Genomic DNA, 21,404 nt, shown 5'->3' with positions numbered 1-21,404 from the left:
GCTTTAACGTTCAAAAAGCAAGCAGCGAATATTTTATTTTATGAAAAAGAGAGTGAGTACGAGAAATAATATGTCCACGAATTCATTTTTGTGCCTTACTGTTGCCATAATTATGGTCCCTCCATAAGACGGTGTACATATTTTAAAATGTCTCGCTTTCGACTTATTGTTGCAACAACAAACATGGACGACTAGACGCCTCGTGAATTAAAAAAAAAAAAAAAACGATTCAAACTACCCACTTCATGTTTCCGTTTTGTGGATATCGTTTTATCATTGTATCGTCTCATCGTGTTAAGCGCATACAAGTCCCTACAACACACAGACAAATAAAAAAGAAAAAGAAGATAAAATAGTTCCTCACCAAGATGGCCGACTAACGGCTCCGTATGGCGTCTTGAAGTCTTCTGATTGGACGATGCAGAGGAACGAACACAGGCTTGACGCTTTGCGAAAGCTGATTGGATGAACAAATGTCAATTATACGAAAATACCGCGCTGAAGGTTCGAGGAAAATGTGGAGCTGTGATTCTTGTCTGGAATGGGTCTGGATGATCTTTAAACCCCACAGGGAACTTCATTACTTTTATGAAACTCGTTTAAAATAAATATAATATGTTAAAATTCTGTATTGTCTTCATAGACTGAATGCTATTACACTCTCAGAAAAAAGAGTACTAAACTTTGCCTTTCCTTTTCGCTGGGGTGGTACCCTCAAGAGTACACTTACTGCAAACAGTAACTAGTCTCTTTTACCTAGAGAGGTGTATATAGTGTACCTGTAAAGTTTTACACTATAAGGTAATTATGGTCCATGTATGTGCCTCAGATAATTATGAAAGGCACGCTATATCCAGATGAAAGATACAGATTAAATGTACTAAAGCTACCACCACAGTGACAAGGAAAGCTACAGATTAGGAGATTAGTTTTTTTTTTTTTTGTTTTTTTTTTGTGGTGGGTATGTAAAGATCTGAGTAGCCTGTGTATGTTATTCTGAACTAAACTTTGGAGAGGATGGTTAACAATTTAAAAATTGTTTATTTTAATACAATGAACAATAATATCATTTCATACAATGTAATAACATTTTTTTATTTACCCATATTGAATACAGTTTCTTGCATGAATAATGATGTTTCCATACAATAACTCCCATACAATGACTAATGCATATGTGAAAGCTATTTTCACATATTCATGTGAAGTAATTTCTCAACAGTATATCTGACCATTCAGTAGTCTGCAAAACAGTGACAGTAACTGAATATAAAGAAGTGAAAAAGCTGGGGTTGTGTGTAAAACCACTGCAGTCAAGTTTGCAAATTTTTACTTTCAGTGCTTTAGTCAGTTTTATGTAGTGACTTTCACATTTTCCATTCTGATGGGAAAACTTTCACTTTTATTTGCATACTTCTCCATGTAATTGTTTAGAGTTTATATACTTGATTTAAAGGTTTCCCAGCACTCTTTAGCTTTTTCACCTCACCATGGAATAGGTATCTTTCTAGGATTCAGGGGCCTCAAGTAAAAAAGTAGAGTTTTATATATATATATATTTATTTTCAAAAAGCTGCTTTAGTTTTCAACATACAGTCTATAAATGTATATGGGTGTAAATGTGTATTTATGTATGGGTTTATGCTTTGCACTGGGGATTAGTTGCAAATTACTGAATAACACTGCATTCAGTAATAGTTTAAATAATGGTAGACCCAAAACTTTGCTTAATTTTTACTTTAATTCTTTATGTTAGCACATTTGCCTAGCTCTCCCCCTGGTGGGAAAATAGCAACATTTTCAAAATAACAACTACAGAAGCAGTTACAAGAGTCTATACACACCACAGGGCAGGGCGGTGTAGCTCAGTGTTGATTATGAAGGCTTAGAAGAGTGTGAGTTTTTGGATGAAAAAAAAAGAAGCCAAATGAATTAAACTGTAATGACACTCTCAAATACAACTAATTGTGGATTTTATAATCAGTGATTTTTTTTTTTTTTTTTTTGCATGATTAATCAAGGGTGGCGTGGTGGTGCAGAGGGTAGCGTTGCTGCGTCACAGCTGCAGGATCTGGGTTTGACCCTGAGCTTGGGTTACAGTCTGTGTGGAGTTGATCAGCATGTTCTCGACATAACCATGTGGGTTTCCTCTGGGTTATCTGGTTTCCTCCCATCTTCCAAAAACATGCTAGTAGTGGACTGGTGACCCCCTAGGTGTGTGTGTGTGTGTGTGTGTATGGTGCTCTATGATGGACTGGCATCCCATCCAAGATATATTCCTGCCCAGTGTTCCCAGATAGGCTCCGGATCCACCTCAACCCTGACCTTTATAAACTAGTCAGCTTACTGAAGATGAATGAATGAAAGATAATTCTAAGTGATATTTTGACTATAATATACACAGTTCTATAGTGAGGTTACCCGCACATTGTAACGCTGACATGGAAAACCAACCTGTCACTTAATCAGACCTGTACTGTATAGCATATACATCATTGTTCTATAGAAGTTCGAATTATCAGGGCAAAAGAAATGGAAAAAAGGCTTAGTGGCTGCCCTCTACTGAAATAAAAAAATAACACACACCCTCAGCTTCCCCCCCTTTCTTTATTTCTTTCTTTCTCTCTCTCTCCCTCTCTCTCCCCCCCCCCCTCTCTCTCTCACAGCTTTGCCTGATCTAAAGTCGAACCATGAGAGGGCAGTATCTAAGGTCTGATTCCTACTATAAGGACTATTTTGAGTTACAATAATAGCCTGGATGGAAATCCCCCTGCCTTGCTGCTGTCTGGTACGATAGGTCACGTGATTTTAACCAGTCCCAGAGGCCCAGAGTTCTGACGGCCCTCGTCTCCCCAGCTGCTCCTGCCCCCTACCTCTGAGACACCCTTATTACTACTGAACAGGACCAGACGTCTCTTGGGAGGAACATGGAGAGCCAGCATTTATCAGTAGACAGGCACTGCCCTTAACTATGTGGGCAGAGTAACCAGTGTATTTATGTTAATTTAAATAATCCGATTAGATTTATTACTATCTTTCTCCACTTAATTATGATAAGTACAAGTGACTCATTGAGGAAACATTAAACAAAAGATTCAATAATTATATTTAGTAATCATGCACACAGCACTGTGACAAAAGCTGTCTGCTACACGAAGCTGAATAGTGTGCTAAATTAAATGTATTGGTAAAACTACGACCTCACTGGTAAACCTAAAGCTATTTTGAAATTTATTTAGAGAAGCTGTTCTTATGTGGATTTGATCCTATATCACATTTCTTGCATGCACATTTGCATCTGGTCCTGGTTTAGAAACAGAAAGCAGTAGAAGGAAAGACAACTCCATTGTGTAATACTATATATAGATGCAACATGTAGACAATTTTGTGGGCAAGTTTATTTTTAGCGTTTGAAATCACATAATGTCAGCACTAAATGTCAGTAGCATCCGTGTTTGGATCACAGTTTCCTCTGAATGTGCTTCATAGTCAACAACCTTCACCTTGGGCTTTGCGTTGGACAACGAAGAACTTTCCAGGGCTGTTTTTCTTCTCCTGCTTCCCCCTCGCTCTTTCTCTTCCACTGAAGTAGCAGCACTGCCAAGACTCAGCCCCATTGCCTCTTATCCCTCTCTCATTTTTCATTTTTATTTAAATATAGACTTCATTCTTCCTGCAGCTGCTCCCACAGTTTTCCCACAGCTAGGAGAGCAGCAGAAAGGCCGTCCTCTAAACTCGGGGCAGGATTATTCAGGCCGGGTGCACACTGTCCCCGCCCTCTTACCCACACAAACAAACAAAACCACCTCTCCTGGAATAGACCAGCACATCATGCATGGCCATTGTAACTGCATTAGGGTGATTTCTAATTCAGTCTACATTGTCCTCTGTTTTCACTTATGAGTAGCAGAGGGATAGAGAAATGATAAATTGATAAGCACAATATGCTTGTTTGCATATTGAATTAATTTTGGTTTCATAACCCAGGACCTGATAAATCATCGAATTATTGAATTACTCAATCTAAATTTAAAATGTACAAATTTGTATTTTTATCACTTTATTTGAATTTGTAAATCAAATTACATCCATTTACATTGGAATTGTATTCCATGGCTTGGAAAGTGTGTAAGGTTTCAAATTCAATTTTATAATAATCAGATTTAAAAAAAAAAAAAAAGTCTTAATTAAATGTTTGGTGGCACAATCCATTTCAAATTCAGTTCTTCAAATTCAGATTCAAAATTTGAAAACACTACATCCAGGGAAAAGCAAAGGAGCACAGATTCGAATGCCCCCATTTCAGCCTACGAGCACTACAAGAAGGTTCATGGCAAGGCGGCCAAGCAGAACTGAACAACAAACCTTCACTTATAAACAATTAAAAAAGAAAGGCATAAAATTTCAGATTTGTACATTTAGAATTTTACGTGTTTGTGTTTTTCATGTAATCAAGTTGGCTAAAAGTAATTTCCAGCGCGCATATATAGAGGTGTTACTGTTAGCTGTTTTGCATTAATTCAAAAACTAATTGTTCATTTATATCCCAAACTATTGTTAATACTTAGGTTCGAGCTTGAACAGTGAAAGCATTGGAGCTTTAGTAACTTTAATATTTACATTTTATACCATGGGGTGGATAAAAACTGAGGCGCTGTGAGGCTCAAAATGAAACGACAATAGTTGAACTGAGACCTCAGTGTGATACGCAATTCCTTCCTGTGTAAAGTTTTGCATGTTAGAAAAACAGCTACTGCAGGTCATGGCAAGTCCTAAGTCAGCAGACTTTACCACATGAGCAAATATTGCACTGTAACACTAAATTAATGTTCCGTTTTCACTGATCTTTGTGTACTTATTTCTCAGATATACTGCATGGATATGATGCATAGGCCACATTATGTACTTTATTCTCATGTCCTGTTAATAATGCTGTGAATGATTTCTTATTAACAAAATCAGTTCTGTTGAATCACCTCTTGTGTCTCCTTCTTTTATCCCGTACTGGAAACTCATTCAGCAAATAATTGTGAAAAAATGTTTAATGTCCAGAGCTCCTCCTAAACAAGCAAGAACCAACCAGATTTCCTTGTTCGAGTGCCTAGATGGTGCTGATGAGCACTGGGAGCTGTGGGTACAAAGCTGCAGACCTCACAGTTTCAGCTCCCATTCAGGGGTGATAGGTAAGAGGAGTGCTCACAGCAAGTTCTCATCAGGCAGGACAGGACTAAATCATTATGACTACACTGAGCCCTGATTTTTGGGTAAGTCCATTTTCATATTGATATTGTGCTTAGCTTAAGCTTGAGTCTTGAGAGACATTTTGGAGATTTTTGACTCTTTCATATTTCTTACACTTATAAACAGAAATGTTGATTTCATAAGCTAAAATAATTTCGGGGTTAATCATTACAATCAGATTTTTTTTTTATCTTGTAAAGGAGCATTCATTCATTTGAAGTGTACAGTGCTAAAACTATGAGTATGGTATATCACAGGTGATAAAAAATATCTGTATTATATTTTAAAGCTCATTATCATATGCAACATGTTGTCTAAGTGGATGGAATGTTTTATATACTGAAGCTCCACAACATGGTACAATGTTGATACAATCTGATACAATTCAGTTGGATGTACTTTGAATACAACAAGAAAAGGGTCCTTCATCTTCTTCTTCATCTTTCTGTCTGTCCTCATAACACCAAAAAATTACTACTGCATTCACAATATAAACATACAGTTTCCTACACCCTGCAGGACATCAATTCTCTCTAACTGCTGTGGATCTTTGCTTCTTACAGAAAAGACACAATCTCAGCAGCCGGTCATATTGAGACATCTTGAGGTAGATGGCAACCATCCAAAACACACGCACACACAGACACACACATGTATGTCTTACTATCCTTGAGAGGACCTTCCATTGACACAATTACTGATGCAGTTAGTTAATGCTACGCTTACACCTAAATCTAACCCTAGCCTTAACACTCTTAGCTTTTAAATAAAAGTTGCAGTTTTTGTCAAAAAGCATTTTTCCTCATGGGGACCAGCCAGATTTCCCCACAAGTTCAGCTATTCGTTTCCTTGTGAAAACAAGATATAATGGCCACACATACACAGGGAGAGAGAGAGAGAGAGAAAGTAGCTTGTATCCTGTAAGTTATCCATTTTCCCTCTCTACTGCTTTACTCCAGCACCACACAGTGGAAGGGATTGGGAATGTCATGACATATGAGGTTACCAAACATTTACCCAGGGTTTGTCAGTCCTTGATAAATAATTGCCATTTATTTGTAAAAGTACTTTTGTATTTATTTTTTTCCAAGTTCTTAAGAATACATTCATGTGCATATGTTTAAGATTTAATGCTAGTGTTAGTTTTGAGTCCCAACACTTTTACACCACCCACGCTTATCTCATATGTCATATTAATAGCTTTGTGTTGGAATTTCACAGGTAATATTTTAACCTTACAGTGTTCATAAGGCGGTGTACATAACGCCTAAATTCATTACGTTTGTCAGGTTTCATGTCAAGTTCACTTGACATCTGAGTTTTATTTGAATGAGGCTGTGTTGACTTATATTCGAATGTCATAACAACTGACTCTGTAGCTTAGTGTATTACTAGTATGTCAAAGTCACATAGTGGTGATGTTGTGAAACATAAACTTGCCAGATAAGGGTAATAACATTCATATAATCATATGAATATTAAAGCATACACATATAATGACTGAGTTATGTGTATTTTCTCAGACTCTTCAGCAAAGTAAGCATCTATTATTTATAATATTTTTTATTAGAGCAAGTTTGGTTTTAATATTTGGCAGTACTTACTTTAATACCTAACTCTCCAAGTTATTAAAATGATATCATAAAAGGCATTAGTTATCATTGTTAATAATAACTGACCAGTGTAACACACTGGGGGAAAAAAGCAGTATATGAAAACAAAATTACTTGGAAAAAAAACAAACAAGGCGTACTCTAAGCTACAAGTATGGTGGTCTTGATGTTCTCATGTAAGTGAGGGTATGACAAATACTGATGTCACTTGACTCAGATATTATGTCATGTTGAGCTGATGCTTGTTTAAGTAAGCCTTTATAAATATTTAAACCATAGCGCTGTTGAAGTCTCAATTCTGATTGGTCAAAAGGTGTTGATTAATCTTCTATAACAGCAGTTTTGACAGTAGTTCCAGCTGTCAAAAAAATCATAAAGTTTATAAGAACGTACCCCTTCTAATATGTTATTGTTTCTGTAGTAACAGCTAATTCAGAGGGATTTGGAGGACGGGCCACACAATCTAGGGCTAATAATAAATAGATTTTAAAAATATGCTTTCATGTGAGAGACCATCAACAGTCCTCAGGACTTCATTATTCAAAAACATGACAAGCTGCATTTTTTTTCTTTGTTTTATTAGTTTAAGGGCCTAACTTGTCTAGCTCATGTAAAAATCACAAGTGTTATAGAAAAATAATCAACTTTGATTATTTAGTTATCTAGTTGTCATGAATAACATATGTAGGCTTCATGTAGTGTTATGAACTCTGCCCTTAATTAAAGTGTTAGCAGAGAGTGTTGTTTGGACAACCCTTAGAAATCTTTCTTCCTAATCAGTTTGCCAAAATATACAGAAGATAAAAAGCAATTACCATAAATGGGGGTGCTTCATCAGTGGCAATCTAAAAAGGAAACTGCAAGAAATTGCACTGTAATTACGGCCATAGTATTATATTTTGCACTGCGCAATGAACACTTTCTAGATAGTTGCATGCAGTAAATACAGAATTGGCTTTTGTTCTCTCTCTTGGAGCAGAGAGAGTCAAGGTATACATGATGAATCAAGCTGTAGCTACAAAAGTCTAACAAATGTTACAGTGTCCAGAATACATTTAAATGCATTCATCTGACAGACTTGTTTTCACAAGTGCGGCAGAATACAGTCTAATCATAGAGCTGTTAAAGCAGCTCACAGTGAAACATGTGGGGCAGAATTTGTACTACCAGACATAAATTCAAGATAGTTGTATGAACAACAAGTGGAATAAGTCCTCGTTCTGAGTGCAATATATATTAGTCACAAAGTACAAATGATACAATACACTGTAATACTGATAACAAAATGCATTTCCATTTAACAATCTTCTGTTTGTTTTGTACAGCTGTGTATGAGAACATGTAATGGTTAGTTATTGTCACAAATGTACTTCTTTTTGCAGGATTAATTACATTAAAATTCTTTTGGTAAACTCAACCCAGACTGTTACTGTCAAAAATAAAAATGTATTGGACTGGCCAATCAAATTGCACATGTCTACTTTCAGTATCATTCACGTTTAAGTCACACTATCAGAACATTCTTTGCATGGACAGTTTGCATTCCTGCTTGTGTTTAACCGTCCATTTAGCAGCAATAATATCGTAATAATATGCACAGAGGTTTTGACCTAGCTGTGTGTTATCATCTGGTTCTGCTTTTAACCTTGCAGTCATGTGATGTATGTACTGACAACGCTGTGACCTACCGACCTTGATAATGAGACAAGTGGAAGGCTGTATGACAGCAGATTACAGTTTACCTTACTGCATGTTTACAAAGAGGGAACACCCATTTCTTCTTTCCAACGGTAGTCTTTTTTTTGGACACATTCTCTTTGGTCACCAAGGGAAATTTGCTGTGCTTGTCAGAAACAAGTAAAGGTCTCATTGCCTTGTCAAGCTTTCCGCATAGCAATCGAAGCACTAGCTGTCAAAGCTACGGTTACTGAAGTCCATCTAGTCAAGGAAGATATCATTTCAGTCTATAAAGGAATAGTAATGGATACAGGTTTAATATTAAACATCAATTACGGACCGTCTTATTCTTCTGTGGTTACAATGATATGACCTGCCTGTAATAGCAATGAATATTACATCATACTATCCCATTTCTAGTTCTAATGGTGGTGTAATGAAGCTCAGGGGAGTGATGATGCTGGAGGGAAATGAGGCTGAGTGCTGCCACGGTAACCACTCCTGACAATTGCATCATGACAGCATTTGTGTGTTTGTCCACGCCTAGGCTGTTGTTGGTAATTATTGAATGTGTTGGCCTTGCATTTTAACATCAAAGGTCAGCGGTGTGGGCAAACCAGACAATCCACTTCATTCCACCAGTTAGAACAAATCGGAAATCAATATTTTGCGTAATACAGCATCATGCTGGGCCCCCCACTATCACTCTCTTCCTGGTTATTTCAAGTTATTCAACACTAAAGCTGTACAATAAATATTTAGGATGTTACTATAATAGGTAGGGTTTCCTGTGAATCTCCGCACACCTGGTGTTCCCACCTGACTCAGTTGGAGCGCTTTGGATAGCACGCTGGATTAATGCTTATCCGCATCAGAAGCTGCAGCTTGGCGGCAAAGCCTCTGAGAGCCTCAGGGCACCTTTCAAATGAACACAACGCCACTTCCCTTCAGAGGGTAATGGAGGAGCAGCAGAATATCTAGCCTACATAATCCTCCCTTCCTTAGTCCCACTGCCAATAGCTGTCTGACATCTCAACTAGCCCATGCCACACTCTCACATTCTGCAGGTGATGAGAAAAGTAGTGCATTCACACATGAGGCTGGAACATCAGAGTTCATTCCCTGCCTCAATATGTGACACATCAATGAATTGCCATGGACACTTAATCAGATATAAGCCTCAAACCCTGCATCAGGTTTATATTGTTATTATATGCCACTTGGAACTCCCTCTGCAATAATATACAGTCAAGAATACAAACAGTAGCCCAAACACAGTGCATATTTATCTAGTTGACAGGTAAGTGAATGTAATTGAATTGTCCAAGCAACATGGACATACAGTATAACCAGCTATAACTGTCCCTATACACTGGCTATCTCATACAATTATTAATATATAACAGTAGACGTTACATTAAAGAAGCATGAAGTTGTATAATGTTCACCTCATTTCGATTAGGACTGGGTGAAATGGCACGTGTTATTCATGCATCAGTCAGTCAGGAGCAAGTGCTCAGTGAAGCAACTGTAAACAAATGACAATGATGATGTAAGGCAGGGCAGTGAGCTGTAGGTGGTCTCAGTGGGAGCACTTCCCACTGGGCACAGATAAAGGTGCTTTGTTTGCACCACTTCCTCTCCTCCACTAAATGACTGGAACATTGTTCCTTTGCCATAATGTTGGCTCATTCGGAATGAAACTGAGTTGCTCTTTGTGGATGTGACCTAAGAGACATGTGAAAGAGAGAATGGGGGATAAATATATTTTCTGTTGAATAAAGACAGAAGGAAAAGTCACTCAAAACACAGTAACTGCAAGTTCATCAAAACTGAAAAATCTAAAAGAAGAGCACATTGACACAGGTCACTGGTGTGTTAACAACTACAGGTCTCACTGGTGTGTTAAAATTTCCCTAAAGGCAGGCAGACTATCTGTCCAAACAAAAGTCTATATGGCCAAGTAAAATGCAAATTCAGTATATAAAATCACAGCTATAATATTAAACATTACTTGCAGTATGTACCTCCTTATTTTTCTGTCATTGACATGCTTTTCATTTTGATTGCTTATTAACAATTATACTGTTGTATACAAAATATACAAAAAAACTTGAAATAATACAGTAACTAAACAAGAACATTAGTATAAACACTATATATATAGTATTATAGTATATATGTACAATTATTTATTACTATTGTATTATACAGTATACTATACAGTATATAGTACTAATTATTAATAGAGAATGATACACAGGCTGAGTTGCCAGTTTATTGGGTAAATTTTTTCCATTACTGATGGTAAAAAATAAAAAAAAGCTATGTATAAAGCAGCTTGTCGTGTTACCAAGACACCACAAAGTCCTCTGTTCTGGAAATGTTCCTGTGGCATAAAACTTACTGACTGTTACAAAGCATGACACTGGAGACTCCTTCCATTAAGAAACATCTCTTTACTTAAAACTTATATCAATCTCACCATAACAAATATTAGACATTTTCTTTAAGTCCCCGTGAATGGGCTGTTATTATAGAAATGATAAAGTATTAGAACAATACTAATACTATAGAATATTAATATAAATGTGTGATTTGCCTTGCAGTTGCATTATTGTCAGAGCTGCTGTTATAGAAAATTAATCAACACCTTCTGACTAATTTTATAATGAAATAAGATAGATAGATAGATAGTAATATATTACTAATTTGTTATTTTCTTAGAAAATGCTGACTGCTTAGACCATCTGTCACTTTGTGGGCTATGTGTCTGGTTCAGAGAACAAAATATACAGTTGCAGTCACGGGTGTTAATCTAAATGCCATGCAGCTGTGCCCCACAACACACACTAGAGTGATGCAGATGCTACGACTCTTACACAACCCTAACTGTCAAACACAAAAAAAACAGAGAAGTGTGAAGAGCCGTTTTAAAGGTCTTGTGCTGTGGTTAAAGTTCTTCTGGAGCAGAGAAGCAGCTTAAATATACCGAACAAATACACAGCACTTCTCAGCTGTAGGTGATATCTAACTCTAAAATGAAGAGTCTAACAATTTCCACAAAGCCTTCTTCCAGTGTCATTCATTGCACGGCAAACATTAAACAAACACTTGTCTAAACACTTGCCCACTGAAGACATGATGGGGATCATCGCAAGAAAAGTGGCACTGTATATTTTTTACTCACACTAAAACATAACGAGCTGGAAAGATAAATTACAGTCAAGCTATTAGCTGATGTATCATAATGGCACATTTATCTGTACTCGATATCGTCACTATCCAAACAGTCCATTACCAACCAATCAGTAACCTGACATACAGTATAAAATGAACACTTTAATGAAAATTTTAACGAAAAGAATGAAAAGCTGTGTATATGTAGATATATACAATGTATAATACAAGCAAATCATAACTGTGCTGTTATGACATGACTCTAACATGCCAGTGTCACTGCTGTGCTGAGAATCTGCTCAATGCTGGCAGTATAGTGATGAATGGCTGATAAGGGAACTGACCAATTGTACTACTGTAGTAGTATACCTACAGAGTTACCCATATGGAAGGTGTAACTGATTGCCTAAGTACATAATAGGTGTATCTTGTTAGTGACTTTTTAATTTATTTATTAGTTTTAACAGTAAATAAGCCTCATATGGTAAGCATAGCCTCAATACTTAAACGGGGTGCAATACAATCAATGAGGTTCATGGTTCAAAAATGTAACCGTCTCACCACCTTGCCTGAACCAGGTCAAAGAAGGCAGTTTGCAATTCCTCTGGAATAACTGTGGCACAATGACTGCAACCCTGTGTCAGCTGGCACAGATACACACCAAGAACTTTAACCTTGACAGGTTTGTATAAAGAACACAACAAACACTAAGCTGGCATGCTGTGCTGAACCTGTCATCTAGTGGCCCTGAGGTTAAAGAGTATATAATAAAAATTATAACGCTCATTCCTTTTCCATCAGGCAAATGCTAATGTATGTGGAAGACTGTGTTGTGAGGGTCTTTCTCAACTACATGCTATAGTGTTTAATAGTGTATATGACCATAGCCTTTTAATGAGCGTCTCAGCAGTGGTGTACTTATACATAATGTATAACACATTATAAAGATGATACCAGGTTGGGTTAAATAACAAAACATTCCTCACAAAGCTCTGGCTGTGGTAAGTTTTGAGGACATACAGCATACCATGGTCTACGTGATATTTAGGAATGAGTCTAATCATGCTTGGTCTTGTCTTATCATGTATCTGCAAACTTTGGAGGAACTGAAGCATGCTTCCCATGCTTCCCATATTTGTAAGGATACGATGGCCCTTTCAAGACAGATGTCAAATTTCTCCCCAGGATTTAACACATAGCCATGCAAAACTGGCAGATTTCACTGAAATATCTTAAATTTGAATGAATGACCAGTTTAATTCAGCCTTATACTGTATACGACAAATGTGGAGAGAAAAGGTAAGTAATAACAGATGGAAAAATCCAGGCTCTCAAGACAGATGAGCAGTGGAGTGATACTAAATCTGGTATGATTGGACACACCATCAGCACTCTGGCACACACAGCCCATCTCTGCTCACGCCACACACAGGGCAGAAAATGACACCGACAATAGGATCAAAAGGCAGTCCAGATTATGACCTTTACTCATGACACAAAAATCTGAGGCTAGACATTGTCTGAGCTACAGACAGGGGTATCTGCTGTGTTTGATGTCTGACAATGTGCGTAAAGGTGACCACTGCCAATAGTGGAGTCATGATGAGAGCACTACGAAGACTATGGAGTACACAAAGACACCAGTATATCGTCATTCCCAATGCTCTGACATCCTCTAGTGGTAAGACACATAATGCCCATCACTGAATGTTGACAGTAAATTCTCTCAGTAAGCACAAGAAGAGAGAAACTTCATTTTTATACAGTTTATACATTGACTACATTGATTATTGAAATAAAAATATTATTGAAAAATAAAGTGAGATAGATAGATAGATAGGTAGATAGACTTTATTAATCCTGCAAGGGAAATTATGTTACGACAGCATAGAGAATAACTGTAAAAATTAAAAGGAGAATTGCAAATCTACAAAATACACACTGAATATTAAATAAAGATATGTACATCATCAAAAAGAGTAATAGTAATAAATAAAAGAAAAAGGAGAAATAAAAACAGGTGTACAAAATGACAGTGAATAATATATACAAAATATGTATGACATAAACAGTATGTGCAGATGCTTGTGCAGTATTGTGTTCACCTATCAAATAGAGATGAGCTGTTGTACAGTGTTATGGTGAAAGGTAAGAATGATTTCCTAAAATGCTCTTTATGGCAGTGGAGCTGAATGAGTCAAAAGTGAGGAACAAGTGAGAATTATTACCATATTCTGGCTGTGCATCAATATTGATTGATTGATTGATTGATTTTGATACTGATTGACTGACACTATCTTATATTCTTCTGTAAAGTATTAGCAGAATAAATGTCTACTTTAGTGATAATAACCTGGTCAGGTCCTGACAAAGCAGCAGATTTTTAGAATGTTGAAATATTGAAAAAAAAAAGTAGTAAGTGTTCAATAGCTTGAATATTTAATACTCAAGATTCTACACTATTTCTAGGTCCCTATTTAACTGTAAGCACATTTGAGATATTGACCATGTGAACTGGTCAGATTTTCCTCATGCCTAATCTCTTCTCTTGAAGCATGTGGTCAGATGACACTTTGATGAATTTGATCTAAAATGGATCATAAGGTTTTGCACAAACTTGTGGAGTCCATGCCAGTGTCAACAAAAAGGGGACATACCAAATACTAAGAAACTTTTAAATTTATGTAAATATTTATGTAAAGATTCTACTTTTCACTCAAGTTGTTGTCAATAATATAATTTGTAATGAAAATTGTTGTATTAAATTAGAACAGAATGCACAATAGAGGCCTTTTCACTAGTGCTCTAGGCTTTTGGACCCCACTTTATATATGCAGGAATATGACAAACTCCTGTGATGGAATGCAGAGGCTCAAAAGCTTACAGTTATCATTTACTTGTTGTACAGTTTTGTTTTCTTGTTTTCGCCTTCATATACAGCATGTTTATGTATGCCACAGTAATAGCTGCTGTGAAAGCAAGATGTCATCACTCATTCCTTCCAACCTGTAAAGACTTGAACTTCCACTGTAGCATTCACAGTTGTGAGGAAGTTTACTGGGCATTGTGGGTGTGGATATAAAAGTTATGAACTGTTGCAGGTGTTCATGACTGACTCACATTCAAAGCATTCATCCCATATTTGATTTTTTTTTGCCAGCCTTGATATCAGTGCAAGAACAGAATTAAAGATTAGAGCTGTCTAGAACAGTTTTTCCCCCAGAGCTCTGTCCCTCCTTAACCACAGAAAACACTTGGCAATTTAGCCATAACTCAGCACACATCTCCCCTATTATGCAGAACAATAAAATTGTACTATACTATAAAATTGTATTACACTAAATACTATACTATATATGAACTATTTAGGTCTCTAAACAATCTTGCACATACATGTATATGCATATTCTCTCTCTCTCTCTCAAGAACTGACCTTCTATATTCTTCTATGACTTTCTATGAATGGTTATATTCATTGAACACTGATCTGTATGTAGTGTTGTTAGACAGATCTTTATTAATGCATGAAACATGAACATTCATCAAAACACATGTAACAACATAAAACATTTAAAGTAACATGTAACTGAGAGTTGTGGTGCAGTGTTTTGCTTGTCTTGTGCAAAATGAATGGCAAGCCCAAAAACAATTACATTTTAATCACAGGTGCAAAAACTAAAAACTACAAAATATTAGGCACAACACATGCTACTGATTTCTGTTGATTTTGTAACTGTTTTGTCCAAAAGAGCCAAAATGCTCTAGGCAGGGGCCCAGTGCTCACGTGGACAGAATTTCATAAAGCTACTCCTGATTACAACGGAACAAAAATATGATCTTGCAAAAAATAAAAACATTATTTTTAAATCATGGCATTACTGGTAGGGCATGTCGCAATTATAGACAATATTGTGTAGGTTGTCTCCATCTAGTGGTCTTGCACTGCATATTCTCCACTACCCTATTTCTCAATCTCTTCCTTTAGAGCCTTTATTTTTCACAAGGCCTGAATAATCACACTACCATGTGTTCACAAACTGAGAAGAACAACTCATTTGTAAATCAAATTCTCCAGACTAGTTGCTTAGAAAGCACACAAATTTGCTTAGATGTTTAAGGCAAAGAAGAATAAAACTCCAGTCTATTTCAAACAAATCTAGTCAAATGAAACATGCCTGTAATAAGCTACACACAGCAAACCACTTTCCCAGAGGCAGAGTACATCTAATTCACTTCTAAATTATACAGTATATAATAATGATTGCAGTATTACTTTTTCAAACAAGGGCTTATTTATCCACATGACTGACCAAAGTAAATAATCCACTCAACTCATCTTTATACTCTTAGAAATAGGGTACTAAACTGTACCTTTCCTTGTCAGTGGGATGGCACATCACAAGGGTACATCATTTGTACCTTTAGTGTGTAACATTTACCTGGCAATGTGAATGCAGAGTGCATTTAAAAAATATTTATGGTATGTAAGTGGACCTTAAGGATCACTCTTGTACTTTAAAGGAGCTATTAGAGTACTAGTAGCCTAGTACGTACAAATTCCAGGTAAAGGTGCAAAAGATGTAACCTTGAGGGTACCACACCACTGCCAAGGAAGGTACAGTTTAGTACCCTATTTCTAAGAGTGTACACCATAAACCTGTTTGATTTATTAGCATGTTCTTGATGAAGATTACACTGGCCTAAACTTGCATTTGTGATTATAACAATGAATATTTTAATGTAAACTTTGTAAATCTGTTAGTCTACTTGAACAAATTACTCCCATACGAACCACATCATACTTTTATTGTGTATACCTGTGCTTTCTATGCCTAATTACAGTTAAATAGTGGTTGGTACAAGTTATCATCTGTAGAAGCATGTTGGGATGCGTTTATAGGATCATCATGATTAGATTTTCATCCAGATTTGTTTGAAACTTGACATTTTGTTTGGGGGGAAAACTTGTCCAACCTGCTGTTGTTTATTGCTCAGATTACTGCATCAGTAATAACCTCACATAACCTTTAAAGGCTCCCTGAGGTAAAGCACATTCCTTATGACAGTGCAGGTATTTAGTTCATTAAGCTTAGGTTATATTTATGTACATGATTCCTAAACATATAGATTAGGGAATTAGCAACTGTGTATGTTTTAGTGATTTGAAGTTGGCAGAAAAACAGCAGGTTGAAACCCAGACCGAGTTTAAAGCTGTTAAAGCGAGACACCTGCGCGCGCGTCACGACCTGAGGCGTGAAAACTGGAGAAAATGGAGGGAGCGCCTGAAAAAGGCTTCATTTACACTTTCACAAATGTCAGCTACGCGCCATTTCTACAATATCATCATTGTTATTCAGTCCTAATAAGTGAATAAATAAATAAATATCAGTAGTCTAAACGAATGTTACGAAGGCATGTAGGCGTCGCGTGCTGTTTTTCATTGCTTTCCCAATGAGCAGTAGCTCAGCACTGCTCTTCTTCCACCATGACACGACATGCCAAACCAAACCTGCTGGCCGTGATAATGCGAAATGGCGGACGCGGAGGAGGAGCTGTTAGTACGCATGCGTGAGATTGGTGCGCATGCGCGGTGCAACAGGAGGCGAGGACGGAGAAACGTGACACTGCGCAGGTGCTGGTGGCCATTGAGGTGGAAAAAAACAAGATATGGATGAACCTCCACACATGGATCTGGACTGGCACTGAATTATGGCCTGCGCGTCTATGCTAGTCCCAATGACTATGCTGCTCCGTTTTATATTTTTTAAACATCACCTTAAGGTCTTGTTTCAGTTTCCTCAGGACTCTAAATGAAAAACGTTAAATAATAATCGAGCAGGAAAGGAAAGCAGTGGACAGAAACACGAGCAAATAAAGCTAGGCTAATAAACTATGAGTGTGAAAAATGTGTCTGAAATTTTTAGACTCTTTAGAAATTAGGCAGAATTGGCTTCTGGGTATGAACCAATAATAAAGCCTTCTCTTCTCCCCCCTGTGGCATTTGGATACAATAGTTTGGTTTAACTATATGTTGATTTTTGTGACATATTTTACTCACAAAATTAGCACTCCAGGCTAAGGGAGTCCAGACATGGGAAACTGAGGAATGTGAATAATTTTTACACAAGTCTATACAAGTAATGTTTTCTTATCAGAGGAGAACTATATTAATGCTAATTTCATTTGAAAAAGAGATTTCCTGTGTTTCTATGGACAGAAAGTGTCTTTAAATATCCTTCATAAGATGTGGAGCTACGGACTAAAATACCAGTAAAGTAAGAATATGTATTCAGAAATTGCACATCAGACACAGTGGTAACCCTGCTTTCCCCTGCTGTGGTGTTTGGTTCTCAGAGAAAGCTCTCTGGTGTCTCATACTAGCCAAGACATGCCAAGCAGGAGTGAAATAACTGACACCAAACAGATCAACCCTTCCAATCCTGTCACCTCTTTCAGCAGGGAGTGGATATTCTGCAGTTTATGTCTTGGTCCACATGGTAATTTTTCTATAATTTGACCTTATAGGGAACATAATCATGGACATCATCAGTGGGTGTAATGAACATTAGCTCTAACTATTTTAAGGATTTGTAATATATTATGTAACTAAAACAAGCATATTACCATTGTTTGTTTTGTATTATCCTGTACTCCAAGTGTTCCCATTCCTCTCCAGTCCTTAATATGCTGTTCCTCAGAGTAAATAGTTGTTCTTGAGTTAATTTTACCTCTAGGGCCTTGACTGTTCCCAGCTGTCCCTCCTCCCATCTACTCTATTAGTCCCTTACCATACATGGACTTGGTTGAGGAAAGGAGCGAAGTGCAGAAGGCAGCTTCAGGAAGCAGTGAGCTGCCACTCAAACGGCTCTGTGCATGAAGAGGAGGAGGAGGAGGAGGAGGACCCGTGAAACGTCTCTGCTGTGGCCCAATTACAGCTCCTTATAGGCAGGAATTAAAAAAAAAAAAAAAGCACGAAGCTAAATATGCCACAGAAATGTGACACAGGAACTGTAGCTGCTGTGAAACCAAGATTTCATCACTCATTCTTTCCTGACCTGTAAAGACTTGAACTTCATCATAGCATTCACAGTTGTGAGGGAGTTTCCTGGACTTTCTGGGTGTGGATATAAAAGTATAACTGTAACACATGCACATGACTGACTCATTTTCAAAGCATTCATCCCATGTTTGATATATCTTTGGCCAGAACACCTCGAACTTAATGCAACAACAGGATTAAATTAGAGCTGTCTAGAACAGCCTTTTCCCCAGAGCTGTTTCTGTCATCAGCCACAGCCCCCTCTTCACTGTAGTTCAGAAAATAATTCACAGCCATTACAACATTGTATTATACTGTGTTTAAAACTGTGTAAGTCTCTAAAATATTGCAATCTATCATTTATTTATTTTCAGTATTTGCTTCATCCTGGTCAGGGATATCCTGCAACACTGGATGTGAGGAAGTACTACACTTTGGATGGGACCCCAGGTTGGAGAAAACTGGATTACCCACACAGACACAGGGAGAACACTTGAAACTCGGCACAGATGACACCTGAAGGTCAGGATCGAACTGGGAACCCTGGAGCTGTGAGGAGGCTGCGTCACTATGCTGCATTGCACGTATATGTGTATTTAATATTCCTTTTATACATCTATTCCACTATACTTCCTCATTAGCATATATGTTTTTCCTATTTATTGTAGGTCACTTTACATCTTTATCTATTTCCTGTACTTGCAATTAAAGCAATTTAGATTTTAAATCGTGTACCTGTGTTGAAATCAGTAGTTAGGCCCAAATGGCTCAGACTGGATTCTTTGGAGGCTGTAGCAGAATGGAGGACACTCAGTAAACTGCCTGCCATTATGGTCAACAACCTCCATCCCATCCATAACACTTAAACAGAGAAGCACCTTTAGCAAAAGACTGTGCTAAGGAGCACACCATTACATCTTTCCTCTGGATGGCAATCAGGCTCTGTGATGATCACTCTCCCTGGCTTTTAATGTTGTTATTCTGAACACCAGTAGAACCATGTGACCGGTGCTATGTTAACTCTTATCACCTGTTCCATGCTAATACACGTCCATGCATATTTGTATATATTTTAATACCTTGTAAATCTGATCCCTTTTTATTTTTATGCTACTGTAACACTACAGTTTCCCTCCATATCAAAAAGCATCCATCCATCTATCCATTCATCCATCCAGTAACAATGTCTATTTTTAGACCCCTTAGGTCATTACCATTTAAACACAAAAAGAAATGCACCATAGTGGTTTTGTCAGCTCAGGTAATGCCTCTTTTACTTTGCTTCCCTGAGCAATACTGCCTGGGGCTGGCATAATTTCATGAAGGAATTTCCTGTATTATACACAGTGGCCTAGGGAGATGATTATAGCATCTTTTTCAAGCATGTAGTTCATAGGTATTTCAATAAACATAATTCATATTATATGTTTTTTTTTTTTCTTCTAAGAATGGCCATGAGTATTTAATTATCATCAGAGTTGGGGGTATGTGCAATAATTTTGATGTTGTACTATTCTACAGAATTATTATACAGGAATTCAATCTCACAACAGGAAGAACCGAAAAAAAAAGGTTTTATGAAACACAAACTTATAATGAAACTTATGTTGATATTTATAGATTACAGCAGAGGAGACTGCAGCACTAGTTTGCATGTTAATGGCATAGTATTACACTAATACCTGTCCATTTAAAAATATATGGGCAGAGAGCTAGCACTGCTTGAGCTGACCTTACATTACACATATTTCAATTATTTCATAAATAATTGTAGTAAGTTCAACCCATTTAATCTTGAAATGAAATACTATACAGATATGCCACCTTTGACAGTAAGAACTGTGGTTATCATTGCAGTTTTTTTTGTCCTAGCTTCAACTCAAAGATGCTCTTATGTTGTCCTGTAGAAATGTACTCATGATCACTACTCATGCTACGATCACTGGTTGATAGGTCAGTTAGGATCAGATGCAACAAACCATGTTACATTTCTCAAAAGCTTGTAGAACATTAGACATAGGGCATGGTTAACGATGTTTTAGTAGGAGACAAACAGTCTTATTCCTTTTAATCTAATGTGCTTTTATCCTTTTCATAGTATAGCAATGAAGTATGACCACAGACCATGTAAGACCCTCTGAAGGTAGAAGTTCCTGGGCAGTGCTGGTCCAAATCAGACACAGTATGACCGTACTGACAGTATGATAGTAGCTTACCAATTATTCTAGTCCACTAACTATTTCAACCCACAGAGAACTAAATAAAGTTAGCATGAAAATGCTCAGCAGATGGTGATAGGTGGCATATGGGTGTCCTAGCTATTAATGTTTAATGTTTAATCTTGGCTACATTTCTGAAGAGATAGTCACTTGAAAAGGAATGTGCAAAGGGAGTAGCATTTTGGCTACAGAAAAGAAATGATAACAGTAAGTGTGTTTCACGTGGGTTTGCAGTAAACAGTGTTTCTACATGCATCATCAGAAGCACAGTAAATCTGTACAGCATCATTTCATTTCAAAAGTCATGTCATATATATATGTATATATATGTATATATATATATACACATACATACATAAAAACACACACACACCTTTTTAACACAGTAGGGAACACACTAGCAATAGTTGATGATTAAAAAGATGATAAAAAAAA

At 37.1% G+C, this 21,404-nt stretch overlaps 2 long non-coding RNA genes across 2 annotated transcripts; one reads left to right on the top strand and one right to left on the bottom strand.

Annotated features, from left to right (window-relative positions):
* The first annotated feature begins 5,073 nt into the window (after positions 1–5,073).
* Positions 5,074–19,984, top strand: LOC128317334 (uncharacterized). Its single transcript, XR_008300852.1, has 3 exons — positions 5,074–5,264; positions 5,805–5,848; positions 19,125–19,984. It is a non-coding gene; the product is annotated as an uncharacterized LOC128317334 (long non-coding RNA).
* LOC128317333 (uncharacterized) lies at positions 18,345–19,130 on the bottom strand. The gene is made up of 2 exons (XR_008300851.1): positions 18,767–19,130; positions 18,345–18,649 (listed from the first exon to the last, which is right to left on the bottom strand). It is a non-coding gene; the product is annotated as an uncharacterized LOC128317333 (long non-coding RNA).
* Positions 19,985–21,404: the final 1,420 nt, after the last annotated feature.

Source organism: Pangasianodon hypophthalmus, chromosome 2 (assembly GCF_027358585.1).
Source record: "Pangasianodon hypophthalmus isolate fPanHyp1 chromosome 2, fPanHyp1.pri, whole genome shotgun sequence".
Classification (NCBI taxonomy): Eukaryota; Metazoa; Chordata; class Actinopteri; order Siluriformes; family Pangasiidae; genus Pangasianodon; species Pangasianodon hypophthalmus.
The sequence above is the reverse complement of the archived record's forward strand: the minus strand, read 5'-3'. Positions and strand labels throughout refer to the sequence as shown.